General features: G+C 43.9%; 1 long non-coding RNA gene across 2 annotated transcripts in view; it reads left to right on the top strand.

Moving 5' to 3' along the window:
• LOC127601265 (uncharacterized) overlaps window positions 1-26,935 on the top strand; it is a 35,577-nt gene that overhangs the window by 4,565 nt on the left and 4,077 nt on the right. For both annotated transcript variants that reach the window (XR_007962520.1, XR_007962519.1), the window contains one exon: window positions 21,782-21,854. This is a non-coding gene — a long non-coding RNA (uncharacterized LOC127601265). The remainder of the gene's footprint in view (window positions 1-21,781; window positions 21,855-26,935) is intronic.

Here is a 26,935-nt window from a genome sequence, read left to right as displayed (position 1 = left end):
TGCCGCTTAGACAAAAAAATATGAATATTGTTTGGATTTAAAGCTTTTACAATCTAGTAAAAGGGCGGCCCGGTAGTCCAGTGGTTAGCACGTCGGCTTCACAGTGCAGAGGTACCGGGTTCGATTCCAGCTCCGGCCTCCCTGTGTGGAGCTTGCATGTTCTCCCCGGGCCTGCGTGGGTTTTCGCCGGGTGCTCCGGTTTCCTCCCACATTCCAAAAACATGCATGGTAGGCTGATTGGACGCTCTAAATTGTCCCTAGGTGTGAATGTGAGCGTGGATGGTTGTTCGTCTCTGTGTGCCCTGCGATTGGCTGGCAACTGATCCAGGGTGTCCCCCGCCTACTGCCCGAAGACGGCTGGGATAGGCTCCAGCACCCCCCGCGACCCTAGTGAGCATTAAGCGGTTCAGAAAATGGATGGATGGACAATCTAGTAAAATGTATGATCAACAAAGAGGGTACAACTGTCAGTATTTTTGGAGAGATTACAGGTAGTTGAGGCATTGCATTGACTTCAGGAAGGAGAAGAAAACGGCAATTAAGATCAAATAACTTGACAGGGATTTTGACTTTTTTTAATGAAGTGACACTAAAATATTAAAAGTGGACCTGCTTGTTTAACACTTCACACTTGAGGAGGCGAGATAGTGAAAAGGTCACTAATGAGGACGGGAGTAGGAAAATAGGAGGAGTGGTGATGTGGTGGCAAAGATGTCGGGAGCCAAGGAAGCTTGAAGCAAGTTGACGAGGCAGTTGGCGAAACAGTGAGGAGGTGGAGGGAAGGATGTGAGCAAATAAGGAGGCAAAGAGGGGAGGAGACGAGGTGGCCAAGGAGGCAAGATGATGAGGAGGTGAGTTGTGGAGTCATTGAGGAGATGAGGCGGTAAGGGATGCCGGGAGGTTTCGAAAGTGAGTTGGCCAAGAGGTGAGGCGGTCTGGAAATGAGTTCCGAATGTCTTGCGGTGGTGAATAGGCATAGGGAAGGATGTGAGCAAATAAGGAGGCAAAGAGGGGAGGAGACGAGGTGGCCAAGGAGGCAAGATGATGAGGAGGTGAGTTGTGGAGACATTGAGGAGGTGAGGCGGTAAGGGATGCCGGGAGGTTTCGAAAGTGAGTTGGCCAAGAGGTGAGGCGGTCTGGAAATGAGTTCCGAATGTCTTGCGGTGGTGAATAGGCATAGGGAAGGATGTGAGCAAATAAGGAGGCAAAGAGGGGAGGAGACGAGGTGGCCAAGGAGGCAAGATGATGAGGAGGTGAGTTGTGGAGACATTGAGGAGGTGAGGCGGTAAGGGATGCCGGGAGGTTTCGAAAGTGAGTTGGCCAAGAGGTGAGGCGTTCTGGAAATGAGTTCCGAATGTCTTGCGGTGGTGAATAGGCAAGGGGACAAGGATGTGAAAAGGCAAGGTGGCAAAAACGGATCCAGATGGTCCTGGCAAAAAAACGAGTTGGCAACGACAGGATGAGATGAGTTGGCGAGGGGGCGCGGGCATGATCGTGAGGTGATAAGGTGTTGAGGAGGTGAGTAGGAAAGCCAGTCGGGAACCAAGAAGGTGAGATGGTGAGGTAGCAAGGAGACAAGCATACACGGACTTGATGGAAGCAAGGAGACTCTTTATGGATGTCCATGAGGTAAGACGAGTTGGCGAGGAGATAAAGTAGGAAGGAGGCCCAAGAGTGAGGACGTTAGAAGCTAAGGAGGCCGATCGCAAGGACGTAGGAAGATAGTCAGGCGAGTGATACGTTGGCATGGAGCACTTTGACGTCCCCTGATTTGGTTTCCCTCCAAAAAGCAGAGAAAAGACCCCAGGAAGACATTCCTGCATAGCAATGGCCATTGTGAGGATCTGATTCAAAGGAGCCATCGAGCTACTTGGACGCCAACCAAAACCTCACATTTGGACCCCACCCAATACCCATCGTTACCAAATTCAAGGAGGGTGACCATTTTGACACCATTCATGGTCACCATTTTAGCTTTAAAGCGATATTTTAGCAAGCTACATTGCTGTTTTGACTCATATTCAGACAGTCTGTTCGAAATGACCTCGCCGGTCATGTTAGCAAGTTAACGATTAATGGCATCACTGTAAGAAATCGGAAGGCTAATGCTAATATGCTAATCCACTCAGTCTGGTGCCATGGAGGATCTCAATTTGCTCATTTTTCCCAGTGATAAATGGATAGATATTTTTTTGTTAATCACTCTCGGGGTGCCCCTCTAGTGGTCACGAGGACCTTAAGCAAATGCTTAGTCTATCAATGCCTGACAGGATGTACTGTAATGTAATTACAGCTTGGCCTCTGCTTTATAAGGCCAATGGAATACTCGCAGCCGGCTGATGTGTAACGCTGTAAACATGAGCGGTGGCGGCGGTTCGCAAAATGCACCCATCTGGCAGGGGAGGATTGGCGTTAAAAAAAAAAAAGGGGTGGGGGAGCACGTTAAGAAGCTTCCTCATTGAATTAGGCCACACTTCATAAAAGACAAGAAGCAGCACAGCTGTACTGCAAAGACGCACGTTTCATTTGTTTTGCACTGCTCTGCGCCCTCGTTTGCATGACAGTGTTAATGAATGATATTTGCGTGTGTGTGTGTGTGTGTGTGTGCGCGCGCACAGTGGCCATATGTGAAGTCAGACAGCGAAAAACACACGTCCGTATGCACATGTTGCTGGATTCCACATGCGTGTAAGCTTAGCATTGAACACAATCGCCCCGAGCACTGAAAATGCTCGTTAAAAACAAACTGAAGATGGAATATTTCAACATTTTTAAAATGTGTCTCTCATCCAGAATCGGCCCTCTCTATTTTACAAGGGCCCATATTTGGTGCTGTTGTTTGTTTTGTTTGTTTCATGGGTTAGTGTAACCACCTTTCGATACTGTCTGATTTGAAAATGAATGAAAAAATAAGTGCAAAATAAATGTATAAATATGATCAAGTTGTACTTGGGTGGCCCACCCTGCCTTTTTATTTTATATATATATATATATATATATATATATGATTTGAAAACAATTTTTATGACCAAAAACTGCAATGGGTCGAATTGACCCAGGAACAAGAAACACAGCAACACGGGTTAATTAAAATGATTTGCTAAATACATACAGTATAAAAAAAAGGCCAAGCAGAAGTTTTTTTTTTTCATTTTTTTTTAACATTGATAACTATACATCAGTATGTTTTAAAAGTCTATTAGACCTCCAGTATATCAAAAAGGAAACCAAACTACTGAATGTAAAACCGTAAGTTCAATTTAGGAAAAAGACAAGATTTAAAAAACTTAAAAGACTTAAAAAGCCTTGTGATGGTCTTCAGTCGTTTTAAAAACATTTTTTTTCAATCTAGTTTGCTTGAGAAATTCTTTTTTGCCTTTTGTTCCAATGATCTCAAGAATAAAAATTTTGGGAACATGACCTCATTAGTGGACGATGAACATGAATATTAATAAAAGATATGATAACATAACGCGGCCCGGTAGTCCAGTGGTTAGCACGTCGGCTTCACAGTGCAGAGGTACCGGGTACCGGGTTCGATTCCAGCTCCGGCCTCCCTGTGTGGAGTTTGCATGTTCTCCCCGGGCCTGCGTGGGTTTTCGCCGGGTGCTCCGGTTTCCTCCCACATTCCAAAAACATGCATGGTAGGCTGATTGGACGCTCTAAATTGTCCCTAGGTGTGAATGTGAGCGTGGATGGTTGTTCGTCTCTGTGTGCCCTGCGATTGGCTGGCAACTGATCCAGGGTGTCCCCCGCCTACTGCCCGAAGACGGCTGGGATAGGCTCCAGCACCCCCCGCGACCCTAGTGAGGATTAAGCGGTTCAGAAAATGGATGGATGGATGGATAACATAACTTATGAATTACCAGATGAAAAAAAAACACAAAATACACCAAAAAAGTCACATTTGCATTGTTTTCATTGTAAACATTTAATAATATTGCAACACTTTTCATAGAAGGCACAATGGTGAACACACACAGCTTTTTGCATCACACAAACAACTTATATATGCAATACATTTTTTTTTAAATCAAAGAAAAGAAAAATCTGCATCCATGATCATCATTGAGGATCACAACGTTATCCCCGATAGCACCCCCTTGAATTGAGATGATTAAAATCACATTTTAAAAGATTTGCATAGATTATCAATCCAAATAATGGGGTGAAAAATTGCCACTTGCCAAAAATTAATATGAAGCACTATCACACCCTAATTGGTTCTATATCTGTGTGTGTGTCTCAAGAAAAGGAAATGAAGGCGTGTTTCTTGTGCAGGATGAGAGGAAATTGTCGACGAAAGACATAAGACTCCAAAAACTGGCGTTTGCATAGAGTTTAAAGGCGACAGCTCTCATTGGCCGGCACGCCGGCTGCCAAACGAGCTGTCCAATCACAGTGCAGTATGATTCACCGCTGCCGTGGGTCTCACATTCACCAGTCCGAGCTACGGCAACACCACCGCTCATTAATGATTCGATTCATGCATTGTTATGATTATTATGAGTGTAATTCGTATTATTATTATCATCATCATTAACAACTCCACAACGAACTTCTTGCTTCTTTCTGATTGGCCGAATGGCGTCCGCGTAACCGGAATCCTCCCCGCTCAGGTGTCCGTCAACCTGACAATACAAAGATGACGTGAAAGGGTTAAAATGTGCAAAAGGAAAAAGGGAACAGATCAAAGAGGTCGACGGCTATGTTAGCTTCTCACAGTAGCCATTGGCTAGCTCACTGCTGCATGTATGTGGGGAAGGCCTAAAAGTGAAGACTAAAATGTAAGGAATAAATCTCTATAAAGTGGCCCACTACCACAAACAGCGAAGATGGAGCAATGACTGCAGATGTGGACTGTGACGTTAGCTTCTTGCATTAGCCATTAGCCAGCTAACGGCCTAAATGTGAAAAAAATTAAATATTAGGAACAGATCTCCATGTAGTTTTACAAAAATTAAAAAGGGGGTGCACTGAGAAAAGACAAATACGAGAAAAGACGGACAACTGGTGGTAACTTTGAAACACCGATGGCATAAGCACAGACGGAAGTGATTTTTGGCCGTACGCCGGACTGCCACAAACTAGACAAGGTGCATAGCTAGCAACTGTAAGTGCAAGTGGCCGAAATGAGGTAACCAAAATTCTGTATTCGGAATGACTGTGTGGATTTACTCCACTCTTAATGCAAAACAGAGCAAGTAGGCTACTAGCTTGCTAACCACCATCTCTTGAGTTCACTAAAATATTATGAACAGCTCTCTGTGCAGTGATACACTGGTTAAGGACGTAGAGTTAGCTTCTCGCACTAGCTGTTTGTTACCTAGCTAGCTAATAAACTTAAGCAGCGTGACTGAACAGAAACTACTCTTTTCAGTCATCCAGCTAGTTAGCCAAGTGATAGTGCCAGAAGCTAATCTATGGGTCTAAATGACCGCCAATTTCTGGTAGCGGAAACCTGGCGCCTCGTACGTACGAACAGAGTCTATGTCCCAGCATGCCATCAAGTCGCGCCTGGCACTCATTGACCCAGGTTCATGTTCTTAAAACTCTGAGCGTTTTGGTCTGAGCCGTTGCTAAAGACGGCGTCACATGCTTGCGCTTAGCATTAGCGCCTCGTTGCGTACCAGTCGCCCTAACGACTACTTTCATCCCGCTAACACCCTTCAATATGGACATTTTATTAGGTACACCTGCAGGCACACAATAATGGGACTTATGTTGTTTTATTGTAAGTAACACAAACAAAGCAAGTGGTTTATTTTATTTTGGTGAATCCAATTAGGCCATTGACGCTGCCAGTTTGCAGCCAACAAGCGGCTAATGCTAGAAGCTAAGTTAGCGGTTTCCCCTTATCTTTTCTTCATGAACTCCCTCCTTCTTTCTCTATATTCCTTTCCTCACGCCTGCTTTTTATTTTGTCTCCCTTCACTTGAAAGTACTTTTCCGCCTTCCGTCCTTCTTTTCACCTCGGACTTACCTCATTCCCATTTCCTTGCTGACATACTTCCTACCCAATTACTTTCTTTCCTTTTCTTTGGAAAGTCAACCAAAAATAGATAGATTGAGAAATAGCAGATGCTGAGAGACGGTGGCGTTAGGGGGCGTGGCTACAACGTGGCATCCTAATCGTCAGTTTGTTGACTTTGTATGCTGCTTGGTGCTTTTAAAGAAACTTCAGTGGATTCTCCGCTAAATGGACAATTAACTGCTGCAGCATGTGGTACAGCTGATGATGATGATGATGTGTGTGTGTGTGTGTGTGCGCGTGCGTGTGTGTGTGAGAAGAAGGCACGCCGCTAATTAACAATACAAACTAGCGTTTCAATACAAACTTCCAGGCTGGATTCAGGCCCATCTTATTTATGTCGTCACTCTCCGTGTGAATAGTTACCGTGTCTCATCATGGGTACCCCCCTCCACCTCCAAGAACCCTCCACCACCCCCATCGCCCCATGCCCCCCCCCCCCCCCCCCCACACTGCTCTGAATAGGCAGCCCGGATTGAGCAAACAGTCAGACTGTCAGCTCAATAGGAGGTCTGGCCGTGAACTTCAAGTGCTTCCCAGGCCCCCCAGGCCCGCAGCCAGACTTTTGGGGGGCCCCTACGTGCCAGCGCTGAAGAGGGAGGGCGGGGTGGGGGACCCCTGCCACAGTGGTTCCCAACGCAGCTGCAGTCTGCTGAGGAGGGACGGTGTGTGCCCCTTCTTTGCCAGTCATCCTCCAGACCCCCTTGTTACACACAAAGATCCAGACGCAAGCTGCTGGCCGTACAACCCCTCCCAAGCCCCCACCTGAAAAAAAAAAACAACCCTCAACCTGCTCCCAGGCTCCTCATCATCTCATTAGCCCGCGCCGCCACTCCACTGTCTGCCCTGGATGCTTTGTTTTCAGCTCTGCATAATTTACACAATAAATTGACGACGGCTGAGAATCGCACCCCACCCCACCCCCCAACCTCTCTGCTCAATATACCACCTGTTTAAAAAAAAAAGCTGGCCTGGCATTGGGTAGCACACCGCTAAGTTAATCGCAATACATCGTTCGAGCCCCAACTGTATTACATCGTTTTAAGCAATCGTTGTTTTTTTTTTTTTTTAATTAATGGATTTTTAAGACCCTAATACTACTTACCGGCAAACATTTGTGAGTGTTTTCAAATGCAACGAATTGTTGTGTTCATGTTAAAGTTCGTCAGGGTTCGTTCAAGGTCACACATGTAAGCCAAACGTTCGGGAGATGTTTGTCTGTACTTTTCTTGTCGCCAGGGAATGTTGAACGTTCAAGAAAAAAAAACACTACAGCTAAAGCTTTGGCTGCGTTGCACGAAATCTGACGAGAACGCAACATTTGCGACCTTTGCAAATCCTCACAATTGTTCGAGTTTGAGACAATTTACAGGACTCGGCACACAACTCCCGATTTTAAATTGCGTTCCCTCAGTGTAGTACCACGTTGTGCCACAACATTCCAGGCAGCACTGAGCTCTACTGGGAGAGGTGCAACGTATTTGAAGATGTAATAGTTATTGCTCTCACATGATCATGAGAAATGATGCCGCTGAGATTTATTGTATGTTTTGTTTGCATGTGCTGCTACTTCATGTGTGGTTTACAAGTACCATAACATCTATGCTAATTTCGATTAGCCTCACTATTGCATTACACATTCGATTTTCACATTAAGCTAGCAGACTTTTGTCATTGTGTTTTTTTTTTTAATTGAAAAAGACAGTCTTTATTACTGTGTTGTTGTTGAGTCAGATTTACAGGAAATGTCAGCTGGGAGAGACAAAACAAACTCCACCAAAAACGTTGTCCACCTGAGTCACAATGGTAGGAAGCGTAGTAGCAAAATACCGTCGGTGGTTTGGCAAGGACATAATGGCATATTGTTTCAACATCCGCTAATTACTACAAGTGGCATTTAAGCAGGTTTAAAACATTACAGTAAGCACACGCACAGCGGGGGAAGCAATGCTGGACTTGCACCACCTTGTATATGATCAGGAAGGCTCTCAGGGGGAGACCCCCACTCACTTACACTTACTCTCAGTTGGTTATTTTTACTTGGTTACCAACTCTTTGTTTAAATGCATTTTGATGGGTTTCAGGTCAGGCCTTTTTTTCCCCGAAGATAAATAAAATGACAGAAAAAGGTGAAAAAAAAATCAAGATGGAAAAAAAAACATCCTGTCAATCTCCTTTAATTTATTTTAGAACTGACTAAATTTAAAAATGTGTTTGGCGATTTATATGTGTGTGTGTGTGTGTGTGTGTGTGTGTGTGTGTGTGTGTGTGTGTTTGTGGCACATGTACCTCACCTCTTCTGCATGGCACTCAAAGAAAGAAAGATGGTACGGTGGCGCACAGATGCCGGCTGAAAGCCTCGCAAGAGACAAGTATTGAAGCACCCCGTGATTTAAGACCAAAATACAAAAAACCCACCCCGCCCACCTCCACGCCCACCCGTCGGCGCGGCAATTAAAAATAACAACAACAACGTGGTGATTAAAGATGGCGGACGGTGCGGGTTTTGATACCTGCACTTGGCGGCGGGTCGTCAAGATGGTGGCGAGCTGGAGGAAGAGGGGCAGCATAGCCAGGATGGAGCGAAGGAGGATTGCAGGAGGAAGGGGAAGAGGAGGATGGGGAGGAAACGGGAGTCGGGGTGGACGATGAGGAGATCCTTCCTCCTCCTTTTTCTTCTTTGTCGTTTTCAACTTGGCCGACATTAGCCTGCACAGAAAAAACAAAGATCAGAGGCCATTTTCCCATCAACACGCACGCACGCACACACACACACACCTTTTCATGTGTGTTCTCATGGTACAGTCTGCCCCTCGGCATGCAAATGACTTTCATTATGCAAATGTATGCAAATCACATCCAAGCATGTGAGACCCGGGGAGAGAGGAAAGGGCGGGAGCCACGCCGCCGACTGACTGACTGGATGAATGAAATGAATGAATGAATGAATGGAAGTGTAGGAAAAAAAGAGGATGGGAAAAGACAAGAGTAGAGTGCAGGTCAGTGTGCCGGGAATTGGCGGGAGGTTGCAGGAGAAGGCGGAATTAGCCGAATTTGCTCATATGTCCCAGAAGTGACGAAAAATAAAGACACGTTGTCAGTCATTCAGTCAGCTAATGCTAAGCTAAGGGCAAAATCAGAAAATGTGATTCAGGCATGCACAAATGACTAGGCACAGTTAGCTCAAAGCTAAGCTAACTTTATGCATCATCTAGCAGCTCTTTAGCCAGCTAAAGCTAAGCTAACTAGGCTGACTCAATAAATGTCAGTTTATTGTTGTGTTTTTTTTGTTTGTTTGTAGTTTTTTTTTTTAATCGTAAAGCTAAAGTAACAGCTAAACCAAATAAATTAGATTCATGCATCCATCAATTACTATGTATGCCTACTGGCCTACTCAAACCAGATGCCTGTTGCTGTTTAGCCGAAAGACGACCCAACTAGGCTGAATCAAAGAAATGTGACACATCCTTCTACAAATGAAAAAACATTGTTAGCTAAGCTAAGTTCCCATCATGTAGCTACTTTTTGTTGTTTAGTTTGCAAATTCACTATAACATCCTAACATGACTCAGGGCTGTTTTGGGAATGAACTCTGATGCTCTTATACGACTCTGAGCGCACGTGTGTTCAGAGAGACCTGCTATTAATTTTCTATTCATATGCCTTAGTATTTGTCTGACTCTAGAAGTAAGTGCTAGTTGTCTCAGTTCAGTCTGGTTGTTGTTGTTGAGCCTAAAACTAGGCAAAAGAAACCCTCCAATTTATACCAAACACACGAGATGAGTATTTTTTTTTTTATAGATTTGGGAACAATAAGACAAAATTGCGGTGGGCAGTCATGCTATTTGGCTCACAATAATTTAGCATGTCGCACAATAAAGCTTCTCACGACTTTCAATTGTAGGCTTTAGCCACGATGCTAACGTACACCACACATCCACGGGCAGGACGCAACAAAGAGACATGATTAACGAGCCAAGGGGGCGCTCTCGTCTGCCTCTTTTGTCTGCCACGTCACCCGAGGGAAGATTTGGTGGCAAGACGGAGGAATAAAAAAAAGGGGGTGACTAGGGAGTGTGAGAGAGTTGGGGCGCAAAGCACGGTGGGCGACAGGCAGAGGGACGGGAGGGGGGGGGGGGGGGGTGGTTGCGCGGTGAATGGGCGGCAAACCTCTCCTAATTGGCACTTGACATTTTTTTCTGGAGTGGAGCCCGCTTTCCAAACGCTTTGCCGTCGTCCTTGTGCAGAAAAGTGCCTTATGCAAATATGCCTCGATAGTGTCGAGCATCACAATGGTAGGGAGAGGCGAACGCTCGGGACGGAGGTGTGAACGTTGGCAGCAATGACAAAGTTTTTTTTCGCCGGAATTTCTACAGTAAAATCTTCACAAGGCTTGTTTTGTTGTGATTGAGAGCGTCTATGTTGTTGACTTTTTCTTGAGATCTCGTTCTGCGTGGAAGACATTTACAGGAGTTGTTGACATCAACATTCTGTTGCATGTGAATTCAGTAAATTCACTTCTTAAGTCTTTCAGTGGAAAACTACTATCCGAAAAAATATTTCTTCTTCAAAAAGAGTCCAAAATTTCTCGTAGAATCCTATTTTGCGCTCACCCAGACACGATCGAAGTTATATTATCAATGAGTGAACACGAAATCAGACTGCTTGATAAAGTGTACATGCACGGGATCTTAATTCGATGATGCTTGGACACTTAGAAATTTTGGCTTCCCCTTCTAAAATTTTAAGTTGTGTGATCCTAGTGAATATTATCGTACTTTTAGTGTCATCCTAGCTCCTTTCACGCACTTTCAGAAATGTTCACGAAAATGTGCCTTTCACACAATTCTCACACTGTAAAATGTAAAAAAAGTCTAATGTAGGAGCTAAAACGTTGAGTTGGGGAAACTTTAAAATAAAATTTGTCACATTTATGTCAGTGGGCGGCCCCGTGATCCAGTGGTTAACGCGTTGACCTCACAGTGCAGAGGTACCGGGTTCAATTCCAGCTCCCGCCTCCCCTATGTGGAGTTTGATGTTCTCACCCGGGCCTGCGTGGCTTTTCTGCGGGTGCTCCGGTTTCCTCCCACATTCCAAAACATGCATGGCAGCCTGATTGAACACTCAAAATTGTCCCTAGGTGTGAGTGCAAGCGTCGATGGTTGTTCGTCTCTGTGTGCCCTGCGATTGGCTGGCAACCGGTTCAGGGTGTCCCCGCCTACTGCCCGAAGACTGCTGGGATAGGCTCCTGCACCCCCTCCCGCAACCCTTGTGAGGATTAAGCGGATCAGAAAATTGATATGTCAACAGTGTGAGTCGGCACAACAAAGCAGGCACTGTGTTAGCTTCAAACCATATTTGCGGAGTTGTTTTCACTCACGTCTTTAACCCTTTCAGGGACAGCGGTTAGGACAGTGGACAGTTTCTCATGTTATGACTGACCCAAGTATTTTATTTTATGACATACTCTATCAAATAATTGTCTGACAGTGACAATTGCTTTCAATGCATGTGGCCTGTGCGTCAAGAAATTAGTCCACCGCACTGTGGGGGTCTATGGCTCAAAACCAATACAGTTAACATATTTGGAGCCACGCAGTTAAGGAAAGCGCACTTTTTACTAATCTCTTTGTGCGAGGGCTTGCGCAGCGGTCATACATTGAAGTTAGTGTGACAAGGAGGGGTGCTGTGCCTTTGGACAACACTGAAGCCATTTTCTAAACACTGTTGGTGTCTGAAGAAGAGGAGAAAAGGGGGGTTGTGTTTCAGGAGTGGGGGGTGGGGGGGTTATGAATCAGAGGGGCTTATTGAGAAAACTGTCTGGCTACTCGGACCCGGCAGGATTGAAAAGGAGGCAAAAGGCCGCTTTGTCCCGGGGTGACAAGTGGACTTGCTCTATTGACTGTAAAGTCTACTGCTGGGGGATGTGGAAGGGGACAAGTGAGAGGTGGGGGGGGGGGGGCAATTGCTGTTTTTCTACTTGACACTTGGGAGAATAAATGCAGAGTATAACTAAGATCAACTATAGCGCTAGCCTCACCTAACATCCCCCCCCCCCCCCGCCGTTTTTACCTTTGTTGCCATAAATGTACAGATGCAGATCATTTTCTGGCTTCTACAGTAGTATCAGAGTTCCCTGTGCGATCAGAGATGCCGGCCCAGATCAGTGACATCAACACCCACTTCCACTTTGATCCCTTTCATAAATTCGGCATCGGAATAAGTCTGAAAAGCCAGCTATACACAGGCTGTGTGAAAGGGGCAATCCACTACTAGCTTTGTTGTTTTGAACAAATTAACCCCTTTGACTATTGAGGTTTTTTTGCACTTTTTGCTTGGTTGCTGTTCCAACTTTTTCACAGTTCACTGACCATGATTGGGACGACTTCGGAGGTTGCATTTGGAGACCCATACTGTTCTGTGTGAAAGGTACCGCCACTTAATCTCCTGGACTTAATTGCTGGTTGGGTCTGTAGCCTATTTCTGCTGCCCATCAAACCTGCAGTCAACCTGCGAATTTGCAGCTTCTAAGGTACAGGTAGTATCAGAGGTGTGTCGACTGCTGTGTGAAAGGGGGTAGCAGAAAGCCAGTCTGGGTGTGCCATTCGCTTTTCCCGCTCTGTTGTGGTGGCCCTGACGTAAAAAAAAAATGTGGCTGTTTGAAAGTACACGCAGTTGCTGCTTTTGCCCTGCTACACTCCTTGATGTGCCAATTTTGCTGCAGCTCTGTGTGAAAGCGACTCTCAGGAGCACTTAATTTTTTTTTAGGATTGCACATATTCCCAAAATGTAATTCCAGAGGGATGAATCGCTGCTGCTTGTTGGGACAGCAAAAGTGTCCACATGCCATCGGAATCGCAGGGTGAGCAGCGGTCTCGGACCCTTTGCTGCCACCAGCAGGGGGCCGCCCTACATCTTTCAGGGACAGAAAAGAAATCACACCTTCAATCAGCCATCGCGGGCATGCGCCATGCCGATCTGATTGACCAATTGCCGCCGGCCACGGCTAAAGGCTCAGTTTGTTCACCAGGGTCACTGTCTGCTTGATTACCCCGTTGGACCCACCCCCCCAACCTTTGGCCGTTCAATGAGATCCCATCAGTCATTTCCTTCATGGAAGGCAGCCGTTTCATGGGTCAAATCAAATTTTATGGATTCCTACAGAGGCAAAAAAGAGGCTGCGTGAAAGTTTTGCTTCATTAATTTTCACACAGCAGCGGTTCCGTCTCCGGTGTGCCTCTGATGCTACCTTGGAAGCTAGAAAATGTGCTGGGTTGACTTTAATATACTCCATTACATTTCAGTACCTTTCATACAGTACATAAAAAAATGTCAGTACTCTCACCTTTTATTATTTTTATTTGCTGTTTCAATGTTATTTGATGGTATTGTGAAAATTTGGGACTTTTCTGAAGAATATTCTGCGCATGGTTTTTTTTTAATGTCCGTGTTGGGTGCGAAACATCACACCCGCATTCTGGCTTTCCACTATTCCCTCTCACAAAGCTGTTGTGAAATGTGCAGGTGGTCTTAAACGCTCTACTCCATTTCTGTGCGTTTCGCGCAGAACAGTAACGTGTCGAAAATGGGGGATGATGGGAAATGGCCCTTTCACACTGACCAACAAAGCCATACTTTTCCCAACTTTTCGGATGTTGTTATGAGCTAACCATCACACTAAATGACACAACAGCCCGGCACCCCTCAAATCAAACATCCTTTCACACAGAGAAAGTGGAACATTAAAAAAGGGGAAAGAAGGAGGGAAATGATAAAAATCAGACTTGGATGCCGGCAGGGTGTAAGATGACCTCTAGCAACATGATTAGCTGTTTGCAACTTGTTAAGAGACTTGTCGAAATCCAAACGGGATTCAGGGGTGACTCAGTGCCGGGTGTTTTTTTTTTTTTTTTTGATTAGCGCTGCCCATGTGACTGTCCGTGTGCTAAGCTCCAGCATGCCTCCTCGGGCATGGGGATCATGGGGGGCAGCTTATTAGATTACAAGTGATCCCCTTTCTCAATGCTATACTCAGAAGCGTAGAAGTGACACATATGAATCTTTTGTAGCAGTATTTGGGGGGAGGGTCATTAACAATGTCCCAAAACTCATTTAGTTGCACGTGTGAGAAAGGAAACGCATAAAAACAAGGTCCTCAGAAAAAAAAGAAAGTATTTTAAGGGTCCAAAAGCCTCCTCCGAACAACAACAACAACAACAACAAAACTAAGTTGTACCCCCTAAAAGGGTTCCCAATAGCAATTTAAAATCAACACTAAATTAGGTGGACATTTCGAAAAGGATGCAGAAAAAAAGTCTCAATGACCCCCATTGTTGGGTATAAATTAATGTATTTGAGGGTTCTCAACACAGCACCCCAAATCTCACTTGAACGATGAAGTCATCCTGATTGACATGAATTTGGGTGTCTGTCATCATAGGATGCACCAAAACAAAATATTTTTGGGGTGGAAAATATGTCCACTCTGGGGATTCCAAACACAACCCAAAAAGATACACCACCCTAATAAATCTATAAACTAAAAAAAATAAATTTAAAACTACTGCAAAATCTTAAAAAAATAAATACATCAACTCAGATGACGCATTTACAAAAAAGGGGAAAAAAAGATTAAAAAAGAAGTCACAGGTTCAAAGACAAATTTGAATTAACTGAATATGAAAAACAAACTAACTAAAAACTAACTAGAATGAAAAGTCCAAAACTATTAAAATCCTGCCTCTTGGATAAAAGTTGTCTTGTACTACCAAGTAAATATAAGAGAACCTTATACTTAATTATAATTTTTTTTCAAAGACTTTTTCCCGCTGACTGTTGTGTTCAATGCCGCGTGCTTTTCGCATTTGTGGACCACCGTTGTGCAGGACAAAACAAAAACCTGGTACTATACCTCTCGCTGCTCTCCCCCACCGAGTCCTTTGGACTTTCTTTTTGTTTTTGTTCTTGCGTAGCGAGGTCCATTCGTGGGTCTTGGTGCCTTTCCAGGAGTGTAATGGGATTCTTGTTACTTTCGGTTATCTAGCTTTATGAAGAATGTACATCACTCATACAGCTAGATAACCAAAGATAACAATCAACCCCGAAGGCTCCACCCATCCTCCCGCTGCCGGCTAGCTTGGACCGAGCGGTCGCCGTCCTGTGAGCAGACACAAGCTCCTTCAGTACACATGTCTGCGACCAATCAAATCAACGTCCCTCATGCTTCGATAGCCCCAAAACATCCGTTCTGCCAAGTTTGTGATGTTAGCAGGGGCTCTGGCCAATCAGAAAGCGCAAAAGATTTGACTGGTATCAGAATTTAAAGCCCCTTTCACGCGGCCTATTCAAGCTGTATATGTTCCACCTTTTACAATGTCTGTCAAACGGCAAATGGCAAATTTCATTTCAAGGTTTGAAAGAAGTCTCTTTTGACACTTTCAGACCACACATCAATCCCGTATTCCCCCTTTTTTGCCGGTTAGTTTGAAAGGTAGCCTTGGAGGTAGTCACAAAGGTCTGACAAGGATATTCACGTGAAAAGTTCCCCCATTTTCATTTATATTGCGCTTTCACAACAGCTGCACCAGCAACAAAGCGCTTTACAGAACATTTCACACAAAATAATACGAGAGCATGTAACATAAACCTTGACAACAATTCAATTTAAAAAACTATTCCAACGTACGCCTTGTTTGTCGCGGTTATAGACGAAAGAGGAGAGAAACAAAGTCTCCTTTCACCAATGGATTAGAGGGGTCATGATCGCAGCATTTAGGCATCACGCATGTAAAATCCAAAGCCCCTTTCACACTGCCAATCAAAGTTAGACTTTTTAGGGGGTGTTCAAAGTCAAATTGATCAATTCATAAATACAATCTGAAGCACCTTCACAATGGCCATCTATCTGCGTGAAAGGCACACCATCGTAATTTCAGATCTGGATGGTGGTGCCTTGATATACAATCAGAATTTGTGCCGTGACCACACTCAAATCAGGTTTCCCCATTGAAATGAATGGAACTGCCATTTATTTGTTCCAGCCTCCGCCCAAAAACAAATAAAAATTTAAATTGACAGAATTTGTAATGCTTTTTAATGAGGGGGGGAAAATCACTCAATAATGGTGTAGTTTATCATGAGAATGTAAAAAAATTAATATTTTGTGTGTCATGATTAATCCAATGCATCTCCTTCTGCATGACATGGTCCTTGAGGGGCAGTATAATAAAGTCAAGCGGACACAAACGAAGAATGGCGTCAAAACTACTGTGACTCCGTTTGCTGCTATAATATTAGTCATTTTATTCACTGCAGATAAAAAATAAGACCATCTTGTCTGTCTTCGTGTGTTACTGCACATTCTGTGTTCAAATATTTGTGGCTTAAAGGTGATAAAATGGCAACTGGATGCTACTCATGACCTCATTTGTGGCATTTTGCATTGTGTGTGAGCCTTAGGATAGCGTGGAGCAAAGTTGTGCGGTTATTTTAAATGCACAGTGTGAAATGATCTTTTGTTTGATGTTTAGTTTGATAGTGAACGTCAACTAAATTTCCCCAGTGTGGGACTAATAAAGGATATCTTAACTGCGAGGGGCATTAAAGAGCTATAAGTCTCTCTGCCAATCTGCTGCTTGTTTCGAAACAAGGTGTGTTGAGTTGTATGGTATCTGAAATTCAAAGTCAAAACGGCTTGGATCTTGAAGGAGTCACTCGCAAGTCGAGTCACTCGTATCTGAAGGCACAACCATGTTCTGTTTGAAAGGTAACAACATACAGTAGCGTGAGGACCCCCCGCCCCCCATTGCCCCCCGACCCCAACTAAATTTCTTCAGGAGTCTCTGAGCACAATTTAGACCACCCCATGTCACTGTGTGAAAAGTACAGAGGCGGATCAGGGATCAAACTCAATTCACCCCTTTCACGCTGCCCGTTAAAGATGGCATTATTTATTGATTTTGTTTTGTTCGGCAGAATTCAAATTGCAAATTTCCCAACATCAAAGCTAGTATGTGAAAGTACACCTGAAATTTACTTGGGGAATGTTTCCTACTTTGCTGTGTTTAGTGTGAAACGCAAATGGTCTGAACACAACCCTTTTTTCGTAAACGAGGCTTTAAGAAAAGCAGTGGTGGGTGGAGCGATAGCCGGTTCAAAGCAGCCCACCGCCTGGTGCCCGCCCTCCCCCGTGGCGCGCCCACGTCACTCACCGGGCGAGCCCTGCGGGTTAGTGACATCTTCTAACGCCACCCCCCGCCTGGACCAAAATTTCTTTTTAAATGAAACCAGGATGCTGGCTGTTGGGACTACAAAAGAAAGACCCTCGTCTTCATTTCCATTATCTGATGCCAACGCTCAGGTTGGTGCCAAAAGCCACAGGGGGACAGGCGGCACGGTGGAGGGAGCACGAAGAGGAAAATCCAACAACACACATACAATATTACCTTTTTACACACAAAAACAAAAAAACCCACACAAGCAGATGTCGATAATGTAACACACCCAGTGGGGTACATGGCACAGGGGTGCGCCTAATTAAAGCGGCTGTGTGTGCCCACAACCCCCCCCCCCCCACCCCCACCCCGCCCCCCATTAAGTCACTCCCCCTCTTTGAAAGGGAGGAGATGGAGCTATATATTTGCAGGCGGTGGCATATTCTCCAGTCAACATGGACGCCGTGCCTTTAGCACAGACGCTATTACGTGTTAGCACAGATGCTACTTTGTGTTACCGCGGATGCTACATGCTAACACACGAAGACGAAAACAACCGGCATGTGCGACACAATCAACGGGAGGGCACAAGTACGCTCGTACATGTGAACACACACACAGTGCAAACACAACACACATTCATAGAATGTCTCACACACACACACACACACACACACACACACATTCATAGAATGTCTCTCACACACACACACACACACACACACACACGTATCAAATACAGCACATGTATTTAATTATTAACAGCATATTGACACTTTTGTTGCATCATTTTTACGTTTCCCCCCCCCCCCCCCCTCACACTCATTATTTTTTGGTTTGCAAAGGTGATGATAATAAACCTAATAATAAAAATCATAATAATACACCGAGTTATTGACAGTATTCACGATTTGTAATCATTCACTTCTGTCAATATGCTCCTCTTCGCCTTTGTAGCATATTAATGTCATTAATATGACTTTAATATTAAAGTTTTTAATATGCTACAATAATCAACATGCACTTTTATACTTACTGGCCGCTGTGATGTTTTTTCCCCGCTTTTAAAACATGAAGTACACGTTTATTTTAAATGACCTGCCATTATAAATTTAGATTCGATTATCGTATCATTGTCACTTACATCCTGTGTTTAATGCACGATTGAACCCTGCTCACGTGTTTAAACGCAATTATTTTGCAGTCGTGAATTATTATTACCAGTGTCTAAAAATAAATAAAAAAAACTAAAATACAAATTTTAAAAATACAAAATGATATGGCGAATGCCCGCGCGTGTGTGTGGTCAATTACCTACACGGTGCGTGAGGTATCGTCAGGCCTTTGAGTGTGCGTGCGCGTGGGTGCACGTCTGCAAAGAAAAAGGAGATACAACATTTTTATTCCGCAAATGGAACAAACACGCATGCTCACGTTTTGCTTTTGAAAATGTTCAAAATGCGGGTGCTCAATGAGTTATTGTAGAGCACACTTCGTGGAATACAAAGTGAAATGGAGCACAATTTCCACAGAGGTGCACTCACAATTTTTGCACACGTTTATAAACGCCAGCGCACACTCAATGCGAGACGTGTGTTTCTGCTTTTAAATTTTAATACGAACCATCACAAAATGTAACACAATAAATCTATGTAATTATGTTTGCGATACGTTCAGTTAGTAACTATTGGTGCGTGCGCGCGCGCGTGTGTGTGTGTGTGTCCGAGAAAATCTCACAGCCACATCATGTGGAACCTTGCATAATCCGTGTTTTCTTCCCTAAATGTTCTGATCCGAATGGGCGCACGCTGTTGGGTGTACATGTGTGTGTATGTGTGTGTGTGTGTGTGTGTGTGTGTGCGTGCGTGCGTGCGTATAAATATATTACATACGTATACAGGCGAAAACACGCTAATTTTTCCTTCCATGTGAAGCCTCAAGCTGCACTTTTTTGTCTTGTTATTAATGCGCGTGCACTGCGGCTTTTGCTGGCATAATCCTCCTCATCATCTCGATGTGACTCACGTGGCCGCGCACGGCGTCAACGTGCAGGACAAAAAAAAAGTGCGTCTTCGTGTTTGTTCGTGTTAGTTTGGGCCTGCTGCCAGCGTGCGCATGCACGACGAGCAATAATGATACTGAAGATGCTAGAGATCACGTCAAATCACACGCACGTGCACGTTGTTTACCGCCACGCGTGCACGTAGCAGCAGCAGCGGCAGCAGCTGCAGCGGTAGCGGAACCAACACGTGATCGAGCACTGGCTCCTAAACGCACATAATATTGTTGGAAAAAAATCTGAATTCACGTTGTTTATTTCTATTTGCCTTCTTCAGCGGATGGGGATGGCGCACAATCAAGATGACATTCAAGCGAGTGCATTTCCCCTCAATTCAAGAACAAAAATATGATTATGAGTAATAAAAATTGTACGAATATCAGCAGTGATGTTTGATACTCACGCCGTGTGTGGGACCGGAACCGGAACCATCCGAGCGTGTGATGAGGCTCCCGGCAGTGAGTGCGTACTGATGGCGAGTGAGCTGCGACTGAGCCGGCGGAGGCTGACGCGCGCGCTCTTGACGGCCGCGCCAGGCCGTGACGTTCGTGCGTGCGTGTGCGTGCGTGTGACGTCCATCCACTCAGACGCCTGCCGCTGCCTCATCCTCCAATGGCAGCGGCAGAACCGTTATTTCCCGCCAAACTGGCTCTCCCCCCCCCTCTCCAAAAAAAATGACCCTCCTTTTTCCATCGCCTTATCATCATTCACCCCCCCCCCCCCTCGCCCCTCCGACTCCCCCTAGCGGCTCGCTCGCGCTCTCCGTCATTGCGTCACATGTACTGAGAACTTGGACATGGCTGTTCCAGGAACATGTGTGTATATATATATATATATATATATATATATATGTGTGTGTGGTCAAAAAAGAACACGCCCCTCCCTGACGTCACGCAGGTCACTTCCGGGTAGCTCCCTCCACCCCCCCACTGTGACGCAGCTGGTGTATGCCCTAGCTCAGCGGAATTGGAAGATGACTAAAATCTCCATCATTCCATTTACAAGTGTGTCCTCATTACAGATGCAGGTGAGAGAAACTGAGGACACCCTGAACTCGTCCCCAGTCAGCCACAGGACAAATATAGACCAACAATCGCACTTACATTCCCAACATAGTACATTCCCAACCGTGTCCAATTTAGGTTCGTGAATGATGCTAACATGAATGTTTTTGGAACGCAAGCACTGAACGGACACTCAAATTGCAACCGCGGTCGAGAGATTTGAATCGGGAACCTTGTGGCTGTGAGGCAAATGTTCTAATCGCTATTTCACCGTGCTGGCCTCCCCATTCATGCAGTAATGCTGGATTATGACATTTGAAATGGAGTCAAGCCCAACTGTTTGCTTTCTGCGAATAGAAGCATGGGTGGCGCTTGTGTTTTAGATCTGGCAGTTTACGTTAACATACTTAATATAGCAAATCAAGAATAGATCATTTGATTGAATCAAGTAGTACTTGTGGTTTGAAGACATCGTTCGGAAAAAAAATTCTAAGTCATAGCACGATAACATAAGAAGCTAACATGTCATTGTTAGCTTCTTATGTTATCGTAAGAAGCTAACATGTCATTGTTAGCTTCTTATGTTATTGTCGTCAGTCGTCAATTTGAATCGTGTCTCCTTCTTGGGCGTCTACTTTACCGTTACCGTGTCGCTTGCGTCTATTTTGTAGCACCGTACCATTAGCGTCTGCTATCTTCTTTGTCATCTTCTTGTCTTTAAATGATCAGCTCATCAGCAAGCTTTGCAGAAGCCTGCTCACGATCCCGATCGTTTAAATCAGGTGAGATTGAGGAGGGAAATATATAAAAAAAAGACTGAACAGGGCCGTCCGAGGACCAGACTTGGGTACCGGTGGTCTAGCCATTTCTTAGTTTGCATTCTTGTCTGTTGGTACGTCGTTATGGTCTTGCGAAACGTCATCCGTCGCCGCCCAAGTACCGTTCCAGTCGAAAAATACGACGAAACCAAGAACTCATAGACTACCCGTATCTTGTTCTTGTCAGCTAGCTTAAACTAAAGATGTAGCGGTTGGTTAGGCTTGTCGAGAGTGGAATAAGCAATTACACAGCCGTTCCAATTTACAAAGAGACTCCCGTCGACGTTCTTTTAAAGAACGTACCTGCCACAATTCACAAGACGGTACTCGGCGTTGTTCATAACGTGTTGCTTGTGATAGTTTGGTCTTGACTCGTTTCGCAAGCGGTCAGGTTTTATTTTGTCCTTAGCATCTAGCTTCTGTTTTGACTCCATTCACCTACTTTAGTTTATACGTCGGGGATTCTTACACTGCTCCAAAAAGAGATACTTTGTACTGACATGATTGTCATCATTGTTTTCTGTTTGTACTTTTTTTATGCTTCCTCCATTTAAAAAAGGTCTGGCTTCAGTGTTCTTGTTTGACTGTCTGCTCTGTGATCCCATATTTACCCTCTTTGCACGCTAACATTGTCTGTTTCTCACTTTCTTCTTTAGTCTCTGTTTTCTGTGAGAGGGGAGAAGCTGAAAATGACAACGTTTCCCAGAGGAATTTCATCACTCTTTACCGGTAAAGCATTTCATCCCTGTTTGACACCAAGCGGGCCGCGAGCCCCCGTCTCCAGCATGCACGTGCGTGGCGCTCGGTGTGTGCGTGGGATGTACGCGGGAGTCCAGGAATCTGGGATAGAAGGGGGGGTTCGGGGGGGCTGCGGTGGGATTTGTGGGAAGCGTGCAAATCAGTTTTTAGTGTCAGCGCCGAGCCTGGAGCCGCAGACAAGGGTCCAAAAAGGAGGCGTGCACCGCCCCATTATCATAAGAATCACATGGCGGGGATAAAAATCTCCTTTGAATAAATTACTGCTTCAATAGGAGGCACGACTGCCAAAGAGACAACTTTGTCAGCCCCCCACCCCACACCTCCACACGCACACACACACACACACACACACACACACACGACTTGGTTGTCAGGGGTCTCTGCCCTCTCTCTCTCTCTCTCTCTCTCTCTGTCTTTCTCTCCACTTCTCTTTCCTGGAAGCGACGTAGGCCTCTAAATGGCGTCTCTGTGTGTGCGCGCGCCTTCGCCGATGCCAGGCTACCGCGTCCGGCGGGTTAGGCAGGCGGCAGGCCCCGAGCGCCTCTTGGGAAAGACCACCGCTCTGAGGTGCTTAATGGGATAGATGGGTGGGAGGGGAGGGGGTGAAGGGGTGGGGGTCGGGGGGGGTGTACAATGGGGGTACATCCAGTAGCCCCCACCGATCCTCGTTCTCAATATCCCACATCCATCCTACTCTCTTCCTCCCTCTTCATGCTGCATGGGAACCCGAGACGGACCAGCACCACCACCCAAGTTCATTTGCGCCCTTGTTGCACATGCGCGCGTGCACACACACACACACACACACACACACACACACACACACACACACACACACACACACACACGTCTTGGAAGAGGGGAGGTCATTATAGAAATTTAGTTGCACTCAACAATAAGGTTCACTTTTTGCCAGTCATAAACAGAAAACATGGCTGGAGCAATTTGACAAAATGTCTGCCCTCTATTATTTGGAGCTAACTAACAAATCGGAATACACTAATGATAATTTGGTACACATCCACATGCAAATCATCAGATAAGGCAAAAATGGCAACACCCCAATCACAATTAGTTTGGCAGCATGGCTCACTATTTGGCGAGCGGAATGTTGTTGTTGAATGGGTTGAGCCTGTTAAAGAGGGGTCTTTATTAACGAATTGGCAAATGACATAAAGAATTAATAACCCCGTTAATAACTGTAGCTTTATTGCAAAGAACAATTCGATATTTCATGTCAACATGTGGCCAAGTTTAGTGTTCAAATGGAACACAAAATGGCGACCCTTTGCTCTTTATAACGAACAAATCTAACTATGTAAATTATGGTTTGGTACACTTTCACATTTTGTAAAACACGAGATATTTTAATAAACTGTATATATATATAATATGCTATTTATAACTGTCTAACAAATCTAAATATGTAAATTACAGTCGATACACTCCTGCATGCAAATAATCAAATAAAGCAAGAATGGGAACTCTGCCGATGACAGTTTGGCAGCTTGGCTCACTATTTGGCAAGTAATTGCTGTTATGAATGGATTGTAGCAGCTTGTTAAAGAGGAGTCTTTATTAGCTAGTTAGCAAATGACTTTAAAAAACATTTCACAATAACTGCGGCTTTATTGTAAAGAACTTATGAATATTTCAAGGTCAACGTGTTGTCAGGAAAATTATCAGCAAGGCCTTCATAAATGGAACACAAGATCACTGCACTTTGCTACTTCTAACTAATAAATGTACTTAAATTGTAGTTTGGTACACTTCCACATGCCGAAGGTGGATTTTGGCAGCACAGCTTACTATTTGAGAGGTGGCGTGTAATAAACAAATGTTTTAGCTCGCTGTTCAGGATTGACCAATTAGCCATATTGCATTTACAAAGACCTCTCCGATATTTGAATATGAGCATGAAGCCAAGAAAATGTCAGGATGGCCTTCATAAAATTGAACACAAAATATTCTGTACCTGTACTGTTTGCACATAAATCCTTCTTCCAAAGACATATGTTATAGTTTGTCACGTGGCAGTAGCACTTTCATGGACAAATAATTTCAAAATGCAAAAATTGGCACTCCCGGAGATGTGAATTTGGCAGTACAGATCACTATTTGGCAAGAGCAGTTGCATTGGTTATGATTGGTTATAACACTTTGTTAAGTTGTGTTCATTCAATTGTTTTTTTTCCACATTCCAACAATTATGACATTCCCAAATTTCCACCTAAACAAAAAAAAACATCCCAAAGTAGATATAGTAGTAGTAGTCTTCACTTTACATATTTACCTAATCATCGTTCCACATTTCTTGACCAAATTCAAACCATTCCAGTTTCAATTTATTCAGGTCATCTTCGGAACGACTTCCTTTGTCGAAATTCCCACATTTTTGCAGCAGAAGAAACTTTTTACGGCAGGAGCGCCTCCATAATCGTCGACTGATTCAACCCGTTCCAACTTGCATGATCTATGCATTTTTGCAGGTGAATTCATCCCACAGCATTTGTTTATCTTCCATCCCGATTTATGACAACAGACGGCAAAACAAATCAATAGGTGGGGGGTGGGGGGGGGATGTCTTTGTATGCTAATGGTTATACTTTACCGTCAGTGAGCTTTAAGTCATATTTATTTGATTTAAGTCTTCATCCCAAAGTTCCACACTGTAAAAAGCCAAATTTGTACTTTATGGAGGGCTAAAAGTAATTCAAGGTGGAACAACTTTCAAATATAGATGAACATAAAATAGAAATGTCAATTAGCACAACTAAGCAAACACGTTTTATTTTTATTTTTTTTTTTGCTGTATAACAATTTCCTGAATGTTTTTTTTTAACCTACATCTTTAAGTTGGGGCACAATACAAGCAAGAGTTAGTTCTGTCAACTCTTATTTATTTCTTAAAACTTCAAGCAGTTTGTTGAATTGCCCAATTGAAAAAAAAATGTACCAGTTTGTTGACTTGAAATTTTGAGCCAAAAGACAAAATAGCAAACAGTTGAGTTGACCATTTTGGATCAACCCATCAATCAACGGTCTCTGATTGGCTCCTATCAAACCACAATCAAACCAATTTCACTCAAATAATAGTTTTTACATTCTAGCAATTTGTTTTGACCATGATACATTTTTATGAAACCCACTAGACTTGCTCAAATTTAGAAACTGCGCTGTCCAGCACGTTTATCGAGATTTCCCTCCTCGAACACAGCGAATTTAAAAGATCCGAATCCGGGTCTTGTTCATCTTGAAATTTGCGATATGGGATATGACAACGAGTGACGAGGAAACGGCAGCTCAGAGATCCTGCCCGGAACCTGTTGTGCGCGCGCACGCACGCACGTCGGAACGAGTGCACGCGCACCGGACGTGTCCCAGCCGCGTGCTTTTGTCCACTGTGTCAAAATGGCTCACGCGCACGCGGGCACGCTCACACACACACACACACAATTGATGATTAAATAGGAAGCAGCGACTGGCTCACATTTAAAGCGTAATTAAACGCATTTGTTTTGCAGCTTATGTCCCCCCCCCCCCCCCATCCTCCTCCCACCACCACCCCAGGACCCTCACCTCCCCAAAAAGTGTGTGTACCCTTCCCTTTCACCCTCCTTGTTAGTCTCACCTTCTTGAATGATCCACGCTTGCATCCAAAAGCTCCTTTTTTGGGAGGGGGTGGCAGTGGCGAAAGGGGGGGGGTTATACTCAGCTGACAGACTGACGACGACCACGTGTGTACAGAGGCAAAAATTTAAAAATGTAAAAAAAATTAAAAACATCTAAATAATAATAATAATTATTACAATCGAAAATCGTCGGAAATAAATCATTAGGTGTCGTTTTGAGGAAGACGACACGCAAAGCCAACATGGCGGTGTGAAAAATCTCCCACGCCACACAAAGTGATTACAGCCGCAATTAGAAAGTCATTTGCATATATGCTAATGCGGGATAAAAAACATGTGCTTAGTCGCCGGAGGGATATGATCAGGTCCCCCCCCCTTTCCTTCTTTGAAGAGCTCAAATCTGCTGTGTGATATTGATGATTATTATGGCCTTGAAGGAACATTTTCATCTAAATTCGTCCTTTTAAGTCACAAAAAAATCTTCATTTTATGTATTTCATTCATTTCAAGTTGGTGGGGAAAAAAAACATTCAGTTTTTTTGTTGTTGTTCTCATTTTTTTGTGCGGAAGATCCAGTGAAAAAGATGATAAATGAATAATTTATGTTCTGTTGGTTTTAATTAAAGATGGTTTTGTTTGCAATATGGCGACTCGATTTCACCAGGCAATAATTGTAGAAAATACTAAAATACGATTTACCAAAGCTTTATATGTTTTTATGGGCTTCATCAAGCTTCTTCGTGTGAAATTAATTAGTGAACCTTCATTTTTCTGCGCATGCGCACTTGAGAAATCGAGTGCAGTTTTATTAATTTCTTGCGTTTAGAAGTTAAACGTTACTTTAAATAAACTCTCCAATACGTATTTCAATGTTTATTTTCAAATGTTCATGATGTTGGAGTGAGTTTCATTTTGCTGCGTCACCAATTGAAATAAAATAACACTCACTAGTCACCTCATTAGGTACACCAATCTCACGTCAGAGTAGAGAGATAACGTAAATGGATATTTCATTAAAATATGGAACGTTCTTTTGCACTATTAATTTGATATGTATTTGCTTCATTATTACAGCAAAGTATACGCTGGCTGCCTCTAAAATTTTGACCCATGAGACAATCATACATACCAATACCAATTATTAATAGATACCTTGAGTGTTTTGAAAGGCGCTAATCAAGTAAATGTATTATTATTATTATTATTATTAATAAATGCACTTTTTTAAAATTCACATCATATTCGAATAGAATTCTATCGTATACCTAATGAAGTGACCACAATGATATATTCCTATTTGCATTTAAAATTAAGCTTTTATTTATTTATTAGTCTATTTATTAATTATTTTGGGGGGTTTTAAGGCTCCTTCATTCCTCGTGATTCCTAATCAAATATCCCTGGATTGGTTTATCCCCC

This window comes from Hippocampus zosterae, chromosome 5 (assembly GCF_025434085.1).
Source record: "Hippocampus zosterae strain Florida chromosome 5, ASM2543408v3, whole genome shotgun sequence".
NCBI lineage: Eukaryota > Metazoa > Chordata > Actinopteri > Syngnathiformes > Syngnathidae > Hippocampus > Hippocampus zosterae.
Note: the sequence above shows the minus strand (reverse complement) of the source record. Positions and strands in the feature narration are given on the sequence as shown.